Genomic DNA, 14,884 nt, shown 5'->3' on the forward strand with positions numbered 1-14,884 from the left:
TCTAACTACCTGGGCATGACGTTGCCCTTTCCAAACTGGCAATGTATGCTCCTTCTCTGAGCCAAATACAGACACCTCTATCCACTTGAAAAAAAACCCCACAACCCAACAAGCAAAACCCCACAGGTAGACACTGCAGAAAGTTGGTGCAGAACATTCTGGAATCCACCTTGCTCCCAGAAAAACAGGAAGCATTCCTAAATCTTCTTTCCTTTTTATTTTGGCCACAGACTGGTGGCATGTTGTCCAGATTTAACTCTGCACCCACTTTCTGATGGAGAGGTGGCCAAGCACACACAGCGTGAGCACCCCAGGGCTGCTGAGCATGGTCAGCATCCACCTCGCAGAATGGCAAAAGCCCATGGGCTCCTTGTTCAACTTCACTGCATATCTGCTCTTTGGCAAAGCCTTGTAGTCTTTGCTCTACTGCACCTGCTTTTCATAGAATCATAGAACCATTCAGGTTGGAAGAGACCCTTGGGGTCACCAGGTCCAACTATCATCCCTACTCTGCAAAGTTCTCCCGTAAACCATATCCACCAACCCCACATCCAAATGACCCTTAAACACATCCAGGGATGGTGACTCCACCACCTCCCTGGGCAGCCTATTCCAGTGTCTGACAACCCTTTCAGTGAAAAAAATTTTCCTAATGTCCAGTCTAAACCTCCCCTGTTGCAGCTTGAAGCCCTTCCCTCTTGTTCTGTCACTAATTACCTGTGAGAAGAGACCAGCACCAGCCTCTACCTTTCAGGTAGTTGTAGAGACTGATGAGATCTCCCCTCAGCCTCCTCCTTCTAAAACTAACCATTCCCAGCTCCTTCAAGTGTTCTTCATAAGATTTATTCTCTAGGCCCTTCACCAGCTTCTTCGCCCTCCTCTGTACTTGCTCCAGCACCTCGATATCTCTCTTGAATCGAGGTGCCCAAAACTGGACACAACACTCCAGGTGTGGCCTCACCAGTGCTGACTGCAGGGGGACAATCACCCCTCTACTTCTGCTGGTCACACTATTTCTAACACAAGCCAGGATGCCATTGGCTTTCTTGGCCACCTGGGCACCCTGCTGGCTCATGTTCAGCCCCTTGTCAGTTAGAATCCCCAGGTCCTTTTCTGCCAGACACTTTCCAGCCTGTTGCATTGTTGTGATTGTGCTTGTGTGTGTGTGTGCATATATTGGTGACCTATAGTAATTGTGCAGCAATTTCAGTACTTCCAGGCTCTAGCAGAAATGCCTCAAATCAGGGTAATTAAAAGAAAAACCAAAAACCAGAGAGCAGAGAACAACAGACAGCCTCCAAAATTTTAACAGGGGTTTTGCTGGATTTCTGTAGAGGTGGAAATGAGGTTTGATTTTCCCAGGAACTGCTGAGGCTGAACTCCACATTTGACTGAGTGGCTGTCTTGGACAAGGGGTGTGGACCCAGATTTTGGAAAAATGCGCCGAGTTTGCGTGTGCCTGTTTTTGGATGCCACAACCTGCTTTTGCAAAGGCACTGAGTTGTTTGTTTGATCTCAGTAGGAGTTCTGTGTGCATAATACTCATGTAAATAAGGCTGCGGGTATCTGAAGTCAGGCAGCCCAAAACACAGGCGCCCCAAATATGTAAACTCAGCTCAAAAATCTCTCTGCATTTCACTGTCCCATGTTGGTAATGCTGCAACTCTGAAACATTCCTTGAATGGACCCTGGGAAGAGAGTTAAGGGCTCATTTAGCAGGACACAAAGCAATCCCAGTCAGTGACACCCACTATACTATTGACAGGAAAACAAGGATCAAAAGAACTGGATTTTACTTCTGACTCTCCTTGCCCATCCTGTGTCCCTGAACACAGTCATTTCTCTGCGGTCCCAGTTGTCCACAACAAAAGCACTTCTCTAGAAGTGCTACAAGCCATTCTTCATGTTTGCAAAACCCAGGAGAGGGCAAATCATGTTTATTGTTCAGTGGCCGAGGGGAATGTTTTTGGGACAAGTGCTGCTTGAAGGCAGCAGATTTTTTTCCCCTAGCAAAATGAAGAAAGAAGTTCAAATATTTCTTATTGTCTTGAAATGTTATACATGATTAATCATCTTGGTGTATACATCTAGTATACATGGTGTAGTCAGCTTACTCCTGTTGTTTCATACTGTCCTTTTATAAATTTAGGTCAATTTTAGAAGTAAGATTTCCATCCTGATGGGAAAAGTCTGAAAGTTTCCATTTGACGTTTCTGGAACAAATAATTTTCTAGGCTGCCAGACTAAAGGTTTTCAATACTATAAATTTCAATCCCTTTCTCTCTCTCTCTTTTTTTTTGTTTTGTTTTGTTTTGTTTTTGTTTTTGTTTTAGCTGGATCTACTTGCTTCATTTGCCCTGAACTTGCAGTTCTTGTTGGTCCATCTGAAATGCCATTTTCCCAGCAAATACAGTCTTCACAAAAATAGTTCATCCAGACAAAGCCAGGTTGAGGATTTTAGTCTCATCTAGTTTGTTACTGATTTGCAAACTGGCTGGCAGCCTGTAGCCTGGTAGCCAAGTTGCCAAATTGTTCTTTATTTCTATTGAATGAACTTCTAGGAACTCCAGTGAGTAAGCAGGGCCCTGTTTTATTAGGCATCACACATCCATGTAAATCCAAGCTTACCCCTGCTGCAATGAGCATATTTCTACCAAGTAATGAAATAAGCTGGAACAAAAAGGTATTTGTGGGCTGCAAGTAAACTAGAAGCTTCTGCTGCAAAGATAATTGAGAGAGTATGTGCCTTGTCCAAGGGCCTTGAAAGCAACAGGAGCTTAAGGGTGAGAGACTGGGAGGTAACGAGAACTGTGTTTGGATGCTGGCTTGGCATTCTGTTCATGGGAAACAGGCAGCAAGAATGCTGGGGAGCTTCTATTCAGACTTCCAGTAGGGATCTCTTCCCTGCCTTCTGAGTGGTGTTACTCTTCCCTTCGAGTGCTGTGTCCAGTTCTGGTGTACCCAACAAAAGAAGGACATGGAGCTGTTGGAGTGAGTCTGGAGGAGGCCACAGAGATGATCAGAGGCCTGGAGCTATGGATCCAGGCTGAGACAGCTGGGGTTGTTCAGCTTGGAGAAGAGGAGGCTCAAGGAAGACCTCATAGCAGCCTTCCAGTACCTGAAGGGGCCTAAAGGAAATCTGGGGAGGGGCTTTTTACAAGGGCACAAGGACAAGGAGGGAACAGTTTTAAACTGGAAGAGGGTAGATTTAGGTATGACATTTGAAATAAATTCTTCACTATAAGGGTGGTGAGACACTGGAACTTTTTCCCAGGGAAGTTGTGGTTGTCCCATCCCTGGAAGTGTTCAAGGCCTGGTTGAATGGGGCTTTGAGCAACCTGGTCTAGTGGGGGTTGTCCCTGCCCATAGCAGGGAGTTGAGACTAAATGATCTTTGAGATCCCTTCCAACCCAAACAATTCTATGTTCTGTGATTCTGTGAGTGTCTCACTGGTATTGGTGCTAGGAAAGATTGGACATCAAAATGCAATTAATTAAATGTCCCTTTTGTAGATTCCTTTCTGTTGTGCTTCCAAAGCAGAAAAAAAGTGAGCAGCAGTGGTGGTGATGGGGAATTTTCAAGAGGATTTTTTGGGGCCAGTTCAAGGCAGGAGCTTGCAGTGTGCGGGTTGGAAAGTCTGGGTGCTGGGCAGCCCAGCTGCTCCCTGGGGGCAGCCACACTGCACTGTAGGCAGCAGGCACCCAGGCAGCATGCCTGGGCTGCTCCAAGGCCTGGTGGAAACCCACCTCACACCTTCTAAGATGCCACCAAAGTCAAAGCAACGCTGCAGACCTGTCTCACTGTGGCAAACTCACTTTTTTTTGTGACAGAAACAAGATCATGAGAAACTTTCCATGGGGGGTGCCATTGGCATGCAGGTCTCCCCAGGCCCTAGGCAGAGTGGCTGGGAGAGCCTGGCTCTGCAGTGCACACAAGGAAGGAAAGAGCTGATGGACCTGTTTGGGCAGGCTGTGAGACAAAGAGTGCTTCTGAGTACCTCAGCTGCACTGATGCCCTCGCTCAGCCAGGGTGGGATGCCTCCTCTTGCCTCCTCGAGCCTCTGAAGCAGGGGGCTCTGCTTGGCAGGGGAGAGGAGCCTGGCATGCCACAGCCCTCTTGTGAAGAACAAAACTGCTGGCCATGTCCAGGAGAACATTCCCCTTGCCCCAGCCCTGCTCAGCTCCTGCTCCACCTGAGGTCCAAAAATGCAGCCAAAGGCAGGAGGGAGAAGAGACAGCCTCAGGCACAGCAGCCCCTTGTGGGTACAGAGCTGTTTCTGGCATGGCTTCTCCTCCAAGGAGAGGGAGCCCACCCCAGAGAGGGTGTATCAGGCTCCCAGGGCAAGGCCTGCTGCTAAGAATGGTTTCAGAGGTTGCAACATGGAGCTGGGCTATGAGGAAGCTGAGATTACCAGGGCATGTCCTCTTCTGCCCCACCATGCAGTCAGTTTCCCTCCAGGCACTGTGTGAGAAAGTGAGTGTGAATTTAATTGCTGTGGTGGCACAACATCCAGATGTTTTGAATACTTGTGTACATTCCTCCTTGTTTGTGATGTGGTTAGGGTTGCTGGCAGCAAGGTGGGGAGCATTCTACTTTGTGTCAGAGGAGAGAAAGTGATAACCTGGTGTGATAGACAGGTGTCCGCTGCTGGCCAGAGCCACTACTGCTGCTGCCAGCAGTGCTGGGTGGATGTGTGTTGGAGTTGGGGAAGCACAGGACACCAGAGGCCCCTTGGCAAGGTGGTGACAGTCTGGTACAGGCACAGCAGCTCAGGGATGAAGGCTGCTGGGCTTAGCCCTTGGCTGGGGCCTGAAGGTGGAGGTGCACAAACTGCTAGCAAAGGCTTCTGCCCTGCTTCTCTCCACTTCATCACAGCCATGGCTCTGGAACAAATATGCATATTTCCTCTTGAACAAAACCTGACTTCAGTCAGGACACTGGATACATGGGCTGGGGCACTCCCAAGCACAAATACAGGCTGGGTAGAGAACTTACTGAGAAGAGCTCTGAGGAGAGGGACTTGAGCATGTTGGTTGATGAGAAGCTCAACATGAGCCAGCAACATGCACTTGCAGCTCAGAAAGCAAACTGTGTCCTGGGCTGCATCAAAAGAAGTGTGGCCAGCAGGTCAAACGAGGTGATTCTCCCCCTCTGCTCTTGTGAGACCCCACCTGGAGTGCTGTGTCCAGTTCTGGGCTCCCCAGTGTAAGAAGGACACAGAGCTGTTGGAGGGAGTCTGGAGGAGGGCCACGAAGATGATCAGAGGGCTGGAGCACCTCTGCTATGAAGACAGGCTGAGAGAGTTGGGGCTGTTCAGCCTGGAGAAGAGGAGGCTCAAGGGAGACCTTATAGCAACCTTCCAGTACCTGAAGGGGCTACAGGAAAGCTGGGGAGGGGCTTTTACAAGGGGATGTAGTGATAGGCCAAGGGGTAATGGTTTTAAGCTGAAAGAGGGTAGATTTAGATTAAACATTAAGAAGAAATTCTTCACTGTGAGGGTGATGAGACACTGAAACAGGTTGCCCAGAGAAGCTGTGGCTGCCCCATCACTGGCAGTGTTCAGGGCCAGGTTGGATGGGGCTTTGGGCAATCTGGTCTTGTGGGAGGTATCTCTGCCCATGGCAGGGGGTTTGGAACTAGATGATCTTTGAGGTGCCTTGCAGCCCAGACCATTCTATGATTCTGTGCGGATCTCCTACGGGTCCTGGATGCAGAGCTTGAGCTAAATTTTGTCCCTCTGGACTCACCTCCCAGTTGACCTTGCCAATGCATCCCACTCCCTTTTCAGTCCCTCACAGTTCACACCCAGCCCATGGCCCCATGCCACTGGAATTACTGCCTCTAGTTAGACCCCAAGAGCAAGAACTTCCAGTCCTGCAGTTCAGCTACTGGTAAATGAAACTCCAGTGAAGTCCTGCAGTATGGGGACAGGGTGGCTGCAGGAGCCAGCGTGTGCTCTGCAAAGGTGTGTGTGGGTGTGCAGGGCAGGGCCGAGCACTGCCCAGCGTTACAGATTGAGTGCATGATTCAAAATTGCTACTGCTTGAAATATTTTCTTCAATTTCTTACAGAGGGTTATGCATGCACTCTTGCTTTGTCTGGACCATACATCCCAAGACACAGCTCAGATTGCAGATGAAGCACCTCTTCTGGCTCAGGATGTGCCTTTGAGGTGCTGGAGTGGGTCCAGAGGAGAGCAATGAGGCTGGTGAAGGGACTAGAGGGAAAGTCTTGTGAGAAGAGGATGGGGGACCTGCGGTTGTTTAGCCTGGAGGAGACTCCGGGGGGACCTTATCACTCTCTACAACTAGCAGAAGGGAGGTTGTAGTCAGGTGGGGGCTGGGCTCTTTTTTCAGGCAACTAGCAACAGGACAAGAGGGCATGGCCTGAAGCTGCTCCAGGGGAGGTTTACATTGGATATTAGGAAGTACTTGCTCATGGAGAGGGTCGTTAGACATTGGAATGGAGTTCTCAGGGAAGTGGTGGAGGCACCATCCCTGGATGTGTTCAAGGAAAGGCTGGATGTGGCACTTAGTGCCATGGTCTAGCCAATGTGGTGGTGTTAGTCATAGGCTGGACTTGATGATCTTAAAGGTTTTTTCCAACCTTGGTGATTCTGTGATTTGGGCCTGCATCTGCCTCAGTGTCTGGTTATAGCCTGTCACTTACTGCTTTCACTCTGGCACCACACGCTGATCATGTGCTTCTGCATGCAATGGTGGTAGTGGATGTTGTGGTTCCCATCTCAGGTCAGGTGTTTGATGAACGTCAGTCTGGTTTCATTCTTGCTGTGCCAGTTTATCCCTGAGTTACGGGACCCTGCTTCCTGGGAAGGTGCTTTGTGGAAGAACACACCAGCATTGGCAGAACACGAGTCGCTGCAGACCTAGGCTGTATTTTCTGCAACCTCCTTCTACAGACAGTGCATGCAGCTGTAACTTTCAAAAAGCTTTCTCCTTGTATCTTTCTCTCCTTGATGGAATAAATAGCCCCTGAGCATTCTTTTCTCCCTTCCTAACGCTGGGAGATCAGCTCTGAAGCCACCAGGCAGTAGTTATCCCACTAGTAGTGTTCCTCACCTTATCAGCTGAACTGGTTCCTTGAAAGCTGGTCTAAAGATCATGCTGGAGGTGTTTTTTGGTTGGTGGGGTTATTTTTATTTTTTGGGGGTTTTTTTAAGAAGAAAAAATGTTTCTGGGTTTTATATATAGTCCAAGGGCCCACACAAAGAGAAGTTTTCTAATTGTTTCCAATGCAATGTATTTGGCAGTGAGAAAAAATGTGGGTAGGGAGCACAACACCTATTGCAATATCTTTCTCACCTCCTTGTAGGGGGAGGGAAGAGAATGAAAACAATTTGTCTTTGACAAGGGTTTGTGCTTTTCTGTAGGGCTCAGAAGAGGAGACTGAAGTTGTCGACTGTAAATGCAAGCAAAGGTCTGCACACCTACTGTGATATCTGTGCAAAGGTGCAAAAAACAGTAAGCAGCCTGCAGGGATAAATTAAATTAATTAATGTGATATGTTCAGGGGAAGAAGCAGAGCAGAGGGAACAGGAGCCAGGGCTATTTAGTTGTGTTGTTGGCTTGGCAAAGTGATTCATTGTGTGCTTGAATAAGTCAAAACCAGGAGGTGTTGGGGTGCACAGTGGGAGAAATGCTCAGGCCAGAGGGCTGGAGGTCTCAGGATGGCGTGGCTCTGCTGCCTGCACGAGCAAGTGGTCACACTTAGGGGATTTCTGGAGGCAGCTGCCACATGAGGTTGTGGCAATGGAAGCTCTTCACATGATGCTAAACAACAAAATTGAACCCCCCCCGAAATCCCCTCGGTATTTTTCCTGGACTTCACTACACACCAAAAGACCAGAAAGGTTCAAGGGGAGCGGGAATTGCTCAGGGGCAACTGGGGACATTAGGAAAGTACCTGCTGCCTCTGCGAGCAGAGCAACACCCGTCTAGTTTTCAACACCCAACATCTTCCCCCAGCTCATCTTCACTGAGGCTGCAAAGATCAAAATAGTGGTGGGAGCTGGCAAGTGAATATCCTGGGGATTTCAGAGCCTGGGAATTACAGCAATCTTGTGTGGAGGTGGTTACTTCTGCGGCCAACTCCTTACCCAAGACGAAAGGGCTGGAAGTGCGTGTCACAGTGCCAAGGAAGCAGCCAGGAGACTGTGATGTGTTTTGGATAATCAGATGTAACTTGTACTGAAGTGAACTCCCTTTATGGCTGATTTTTATCTTGAAAAGGATGGGGCTTCTCTCTAAAGCCTACATGTAGGGTGGTCTTTCCACAGGAGAACACCAATGGAGGGCAACAGTGTTGTCTGTGTAGCCGGGTTGCTGCCTGGTGAGTAAAGGGGCAACGCCTGGGAAAGATGGACCAGGGGAACTGACTGAGGCTTCTTGTGCCAACCATGGGAGTGCTCTGTGCTTCTGCTGGGCCTTTGGTTTTTCCTCTGCCCCAGTCTTGTTCCTCTCCCTAGCCACTAAAGGCAGAAGAGCTGGACAGAAGAGCTATGAGTTCTGAAGCAGACCTGTGGGTTTTGTTGGCTGCTCTAAGATGGTGGTGAAGAATAGTTGCCAGGGGGGTGTGTGAAAGGGAGAAAATAAATGGTTAAGGCTGCACTTGAAAGCCTTGGAGAGCTGTGATCATAGGAGCTCTTTTGAAGACCATCAGCCAGCTGCCTACATCTGCTCAGATAGCAGGACAGCCCCTGGCTTTGCCCCTGGGGCACTGTGCCATGCCCCAGGAATTCAGTTTTCTAGCCTGGTTTTCTTGAAGGTTGTCCTGGTTTTGCTGGGGCAGAACTCTAAAATAATATTTTCTGTTTATAGAAATAGCAGTTTTGAGAGACTGAGGAATCCAATTCTGTGGCAACAAAAGAGAGAAAATGGTGAGCAGGTTTCTGTAATGGACAAGGTTGAGGGTAGTTTTGAACCATGAAGTGGGCTGGGAGGGGCAAAGACCAGGGCAGCTGACCCAAGCTGGCCAATCCAAGTATTCATGCCATAAATGTCACCCTCACTATACATTGGGAAGTCTGGAGGGGTTTCTACCATGGCTGCCTTCCCAAGTGGGTGCCATCTGTCTTGTCAGTTGTCCCACACGAGGCCTCCTCCTCTGCTCTCTGTGACTGTCACGTTCTCCCTGGAGCTGTGGTGCTGGCAGTGTGGGCATCCAGCCTTCCCTGCTGGAAGCACACACCTACCAACTGCTGACTGGAGCTGAGTATAACTTTGTTTCCTATATTAGCACTGGGGTTAATATTAGCTCATGATTATTATTCTATTAAATCTCTTTTCACTTCAACCCACCGGTCTCCTTTCCTTTTCCCCATTCCCCCTCCCAGGTGGTGTCAGGTGATAGAGCAACTGTCCAAACTGCAACAGAAGTGAATTGTTGTGGAGCTGTGCTGGGTAGGGATGGGTGGTTACATGGCAGAAAACACAAAGAAAATGGTAGTGTGGAGCTCAGTGGGAAGCAGATGGCTACAGCGAGCTGGCCCAAGAGGAGATCTAGCTGGGCTGCTGTCTCTCCATTGTTTTAAACAGACTGAAGTCTTCTCTTTCTTGGGATGCATGTTCCCACTGTCCATCTTGCAGTAGCATTGCTGTTTGCACAGTTGGGTGGTGAGTCAGACTGTGGAGCTGAGGTGGCTGAAAACCAGACTCTTCTTTCTGTCCAGGTGATTTTCACCTATATCAGTTCTCAGGGTGACTGCCAAAGGGCTGATGCTGGCACCAAGAGGCTGGTGGGAACACCAAGGGATCTGGGTTTACCAGACTAACACTTGTGTCTGAAGATGTGAGAGAGAGACTCCTTGCTGTCAATTAAGGGAGCCAGGTTGTGCTGGCTGCTCCAGAGTACTGGTCACAGGAGTTGTCAGAGCTGAGGAGCTGGTTCGCTCTCTTATTTTTGTCCTTTTTTTCCCCTTGTTATCCTCAGCTGCAGCTGTGTGCACCTCTTGTTCTGCAGCTGCTCCTGGCAGCCCTGTGTTGTCTCCTGCTGGTTTGCAACAACTTGTGCTTGCTGGTGGGCTGACACCTCTTCTTTCCCACACAAGCACATCCATTCCTGTATCCAGGTGGATTTACCATGATACGTTTTCAGTTTGGTTACATGTTAAGACACTCAATTTTCACAGATGCAGAAGGTGGCCTAAACACTCTGAGGCAGTTCCTGTGTTCATGGACCATGATTTACATTAAATTCTGATTGGGTTTTGGTTTTTTTTTGTTGTGTTTTTTTTTTTAATTTATTTATATTATTTTATTTTATTTTATTTTTGTTGTTTTTGGGTTTTTTGTTTGTTTGTTTGTTTTCAGAAATTGTAAGATTCAAATTACAACCAAATAGTTAGTCTTGACTGGTCATGTTATTACCACAACAGCTGAGGTAATCAGTGGAGCTGGAGGTAGCACCTTGTGGTTCAAGTCCTAGTGGAGGACAGGGGCACATGTCTCCTCTGAGGCATGAACTCCTTGGGGAAGCTGGGCTTAGTAACATACCATATTACTGGCCCTCAGCCACAGCACAAGACCTTTGACAATTTTGTTCTTCCTAGGGATGCTGGCAGCACTGCTGTGAAACAGGAAGTAAAAGAGCAACAGGCAACAGGACAGATAGTTTGAGGATTGGGTACTGCTAACTCACTGCATACAAACCCCATGTGGCTGGAACCCACAAGAGGCATCTGAAACAGTAAGTATCAAAGTGGAAAAAGTAGGAATGAACTGGAGACAGAAAATGCTTGTTTTCTGACTGCTTGGCTGACTCTTGAAGAAGTGAATCAATTGTTTTTCCCCTTGGCTTTTCTGCCAGTCAGCTTTTGGCTCTAACGAGCCCACTACAAATAACCTCGCACCCATCTCCGACAGGTGGAGAGAGCAGGATCTCTCTGCCCTCCTCTCTGCAGCAGCAGCAGCTACAGCTGCTCAGCAGAGCCTCACGACACTTCTTTTTTTTTTTTTTTTTCCCTTTTTCTCTTTCTGAAAAAAAGTGACTTCTCAACCCAAGCAGTGAGGCTTGGTTGACATTTTGTGGAGGACGGATGAAAAAGGGCAGAGCTGAAACTCTTCCTTCTTTTGTAAACAAAAGCCAGGAGAAAAACAGTTGTTTTGAATTTAAATAAAATGTTTTCATTGCAAAAATTAGTAATTTCCTGAAAGACTTATGACTAAATGAAAAATGTTTCCTTCTTTCTGAAATTCTCTTGCATAAATATTTACCCTTTTCCAATCGGTGTCTCACACCCGAAGCCATGCTCTGTTGTTTGCTTTTCAGCAGGGACCAGGCATCTCTCCCTCCATCCCCTCCTGTGCTGAGCACATCCACTTTGGCCACAGATGCTGCTTGCATGGTCTGGCGCATTAGAGCCAAGTTAATCCTGAGGCAACTCACAATTTCTCCTCTGAAACACCACCTAAAAACATCTCTGTTGGGTCACCTGTCACAAAGGTAAAAGGGTGGCCTTATCCTCCCTTGCCAGTGTGTCTTTGTTGCCTGCACTTCCCAAACCAGAAGTGTTCGTGAAACCAGAAAGATGCACATCTGCAGTGTGTCCCACCAGGCCTGTGCAGATGTCTTGGGTACCTTGGTTTTCTCCTGTCCTCCTTCTGTGGAGACCAGCCATTGTGTTGAGGATTTCCAGGGAATGTGGCTTATCCAATCCCTTGTCCACTGCTGAGCATTGCTCCTCAAGCTCAGCTCCTGCAAAGACCATGGCAGGGGCTGTCTGACCATGGTGGAGCCTTGACCTTAGGCCAGCAAAACTGCAAAGCTGCAAAGCTGCTAGGTCTGAGCCATCTAGAAAGAGCAATGTGAGGTACCCCCAACAATGAGCACAAATGAAGAATCAATGGATGTAGGAGCCTAAAGAAGCAGACCAATTTCCAAATGAAATTACAGTTTTTTTGGTTGAATTCAGTGAAAACTGTGGATTAACCAGTGCTTTTGGAATTTGAGCCATATGTCCTATGTCTTGAGATGGACTTGGCTTAATTTTACAATGCCTTTCTTTTTGACACAACAGACTTGTGTTTTGGTGTGAAAACATTTCTAATGAAACTCTTCTAATTGGAAAACACATGACTTGACAATCCTGGACACATAAATCCTTGATAATTGGGTCTGAGACTGATTTTGTGCTGTCTGTTCATCTGTGTTGGGAGCAGATGGATGTCAGCAATGAATCCAGGTCTCTGCAAAGCACCATCAAAACAAATTGTGAAGTTTTTCACTCCAGGCTGGGAGCTGCCTGGATTGAAGAGGTTGTTGTGGGGCTTATGTTTTATTTTTGTAGCAGAACCTCAATATTTCCTAGGTAGAATGTTTTATGTGGACACTGCTCAGATCTCTTTGCTGCACAGGTTTGATACAGCCCTAATTTCCATTGACATCAGCAGACCAAAGGTATCTGCGTGCACGTCTACATGCATGAAGTTGTTAGCACTGGAATGGCAGGTCTCTCTGGCCTGTTTTCCTCCTGTTCTGTGTAAAATTTCAGCACTGGGTTGGACTGTGTGAATGGAATGCTGGATGAAGTCCTGGCCATGTGAAATTCAGCTGGCTGTTAATTATTCTTACTTGCTGATTCCACTGAGTTTTTAGGAGCAAACTGGGATGTGAGCCAGGGAGGAATGTGAAGAGGAAGAAACCTTCATCTGTGAGACAGTGTGTTCTAAAGAGCACTCACCAACACTAAGAACATTTTGAAAAGAAGTAGGGAAAGAGGCAGCCTCTTTTGCTGATGTATTTGCTACTATCTTCTGATGTATTTGCACACTATCTTCCCACAGGGTAACTCCCAGTTTGGGGAGAGAACCTCCCACACTTGCTGGAGGTTTGGAATACGTGTAGTTGGTGAGAGCTGGCGGGTTACCTGGGCTCTCATGGGACTGCAGTGGCACCTACATGTGGTTTTCTCCCTTGCCCCTTTTTGTTACACAATAGCCAGTTCCCGAGAGACTAACATACTCACTAACATGCTCTCTGGAGCCTTTCCACAGAAGTGGCCCAGGCAGCACCCCAGGAAACAAATGTGGCTGCATCCTGCAGCTCTCTGAGCCAGGAGCAGCCCCTCCAGGAAGCTTCCGTTCCTCCCTTGCATTCTGCTTGTTTAGTCGGGCAAAAAAAGGACAGACCATGAGTTGCACTGATTGCAGTCAGTAAGGATCTTTGTCTCTGGGTGGGAATGCTAGGGTTTACAGGAATTTAGTGAAGAAAAGCATAATGAGAGCTAATGGTTGGAAGTGGAAGTAAGATACAGTTAAACAGAAAGGAAGGGACAGATTTTAATGCAGGGAATTATTAACCTTTGGTGCAGAGGAGGTGGAGTCCTCATTCTGCAGGTCTTTGAATAGAGGCTGGTTCATATCCTGCAAGCATGCATTAGCCAAGAGAAAGCTACTGACCTTGGCCTTGCCCTTGGGAAGGGAAGTCAGAGGCATGTGTTGAACACTCCCAGCTTTCATCTTTGTGATTGTCCAAACGGACTCTTTACTTGCCTTGGCTTTCGTGCCATCTCTGCTGCTTTTCCTCACTTTCTTCTGATGGCTCAATGCTTTCTGATCTTTAGGGAGCCCCCGGGAAACAATACCTGCCTTGTTCAAGCTGTCTTCGCTCCAGTTCCTTCCCTTTACCTTGTCAAACACCAGGAAGGGTTGACGTGAAGACTTTGTCCATTTAGCAGAGCTTGGCTTCAAGTCAACAACCCCAGGCTAACAGTGTTTATCAGGCAGCAGGAGATCAATTCTAATTCCCGAACAGTTATTGTTCTTCCTGTTGCGGCTGTTCTCCAGCGCTTTGAGATGCTGAGAAACTTTGTGCACAGGTGTTTGCAGGAGGCAGAAAGATTGATGTGTCCCTGCAGGTTTTACAACTGATCATATCGGTCATAATGACCTCTATTGTCTTACGTGAGGGTGCTGTGTTTTCTTTCCCCCCCCCGCCCCAAATGTTATTTGTAGTTTATGGGAGCCAGCTTGGTGCAGTCACAGAAGGAGGCTCTGCCTGGTGTTAAATTGCTGTCTCAGCCTCGTTCCTGTGCTGGAATATATTGATGCACTGCTGAGGCTGGCAGGGATGCGTGCACTCACTTTTGTTGACAAATGGACAACACTGAAGCAAACGTAGGTGCTGCCCCAATTCCCTATAGCAGTGGGGACATTATTTATTTTCCCCATTTGTATGTTTAGCCTGTCTTGGTCTGACAAGAACCAGAAGAAGAAGTGGGTGTCCTGCAGAGTGAACCGTTACACCCAACCTAAGCCTTGGCCTTCAGTGGGGCAATCTAACCAGGGGCACAGGGTGGCAGAGAGCTGGTCAATCAACAAACAGGCTGCCTGGTTTATGATGATCAGCCGTGGAAGACAGCTGTTAATCCCTGTGGGTGCTGTCCTTGTGAGGAGATGAAGGCTGCTACTGCAGGGATACAGCATTACTGCTAGAGGGGAGGAGGGAAAAGGCTGTTGGATTCACTGGTGACATCGCCACCACTGGACCGCATGGCACACCAAGGTCCCTCCGTGTAGGGGACAGCTGCCCACTGAGCATCCACGTCCTGCTCCCCTTTTCCTAGGGCAGGAATACCTGCAGGAAGGGGTGGTGCACTGCAGGGACAAAGGTGGGGAGCTGGGCCTCTTTTTCCACCTGGGCTGCAAAATGACACAGAGTTTTTGAGTTGGCTGGGGAAGACAGGAACACCTAGAATGAAGAAACGGATATGATTTTATTCACCAGTGGGCACAGTCCTGTCTTACATTTTGTGCTGGAATTGCAGCTGCCCTGGCATTGATTCCTTGGCACCTCATCTCCTCGCCTCTTTTGGAAGTAGGTGCTGGGAAGCTCATTCTCTGGCACTGCCCTACTCCCTTTTGGGCTC

This window comes from Apus apus, chromosome 1 (assembly GCF_020740795.1).
Source record: "Apus apus isolate bApuApu2 chromosome 1, bApuApu2.pri.cur, whole genome shotgun sequence".
Taxonomy (NCBI): domain Eukaryota; kingdom Metazoa; phylum Chordata; class Aves; order Apodiformes; family Apodidae; genus Apus; species Apus apus.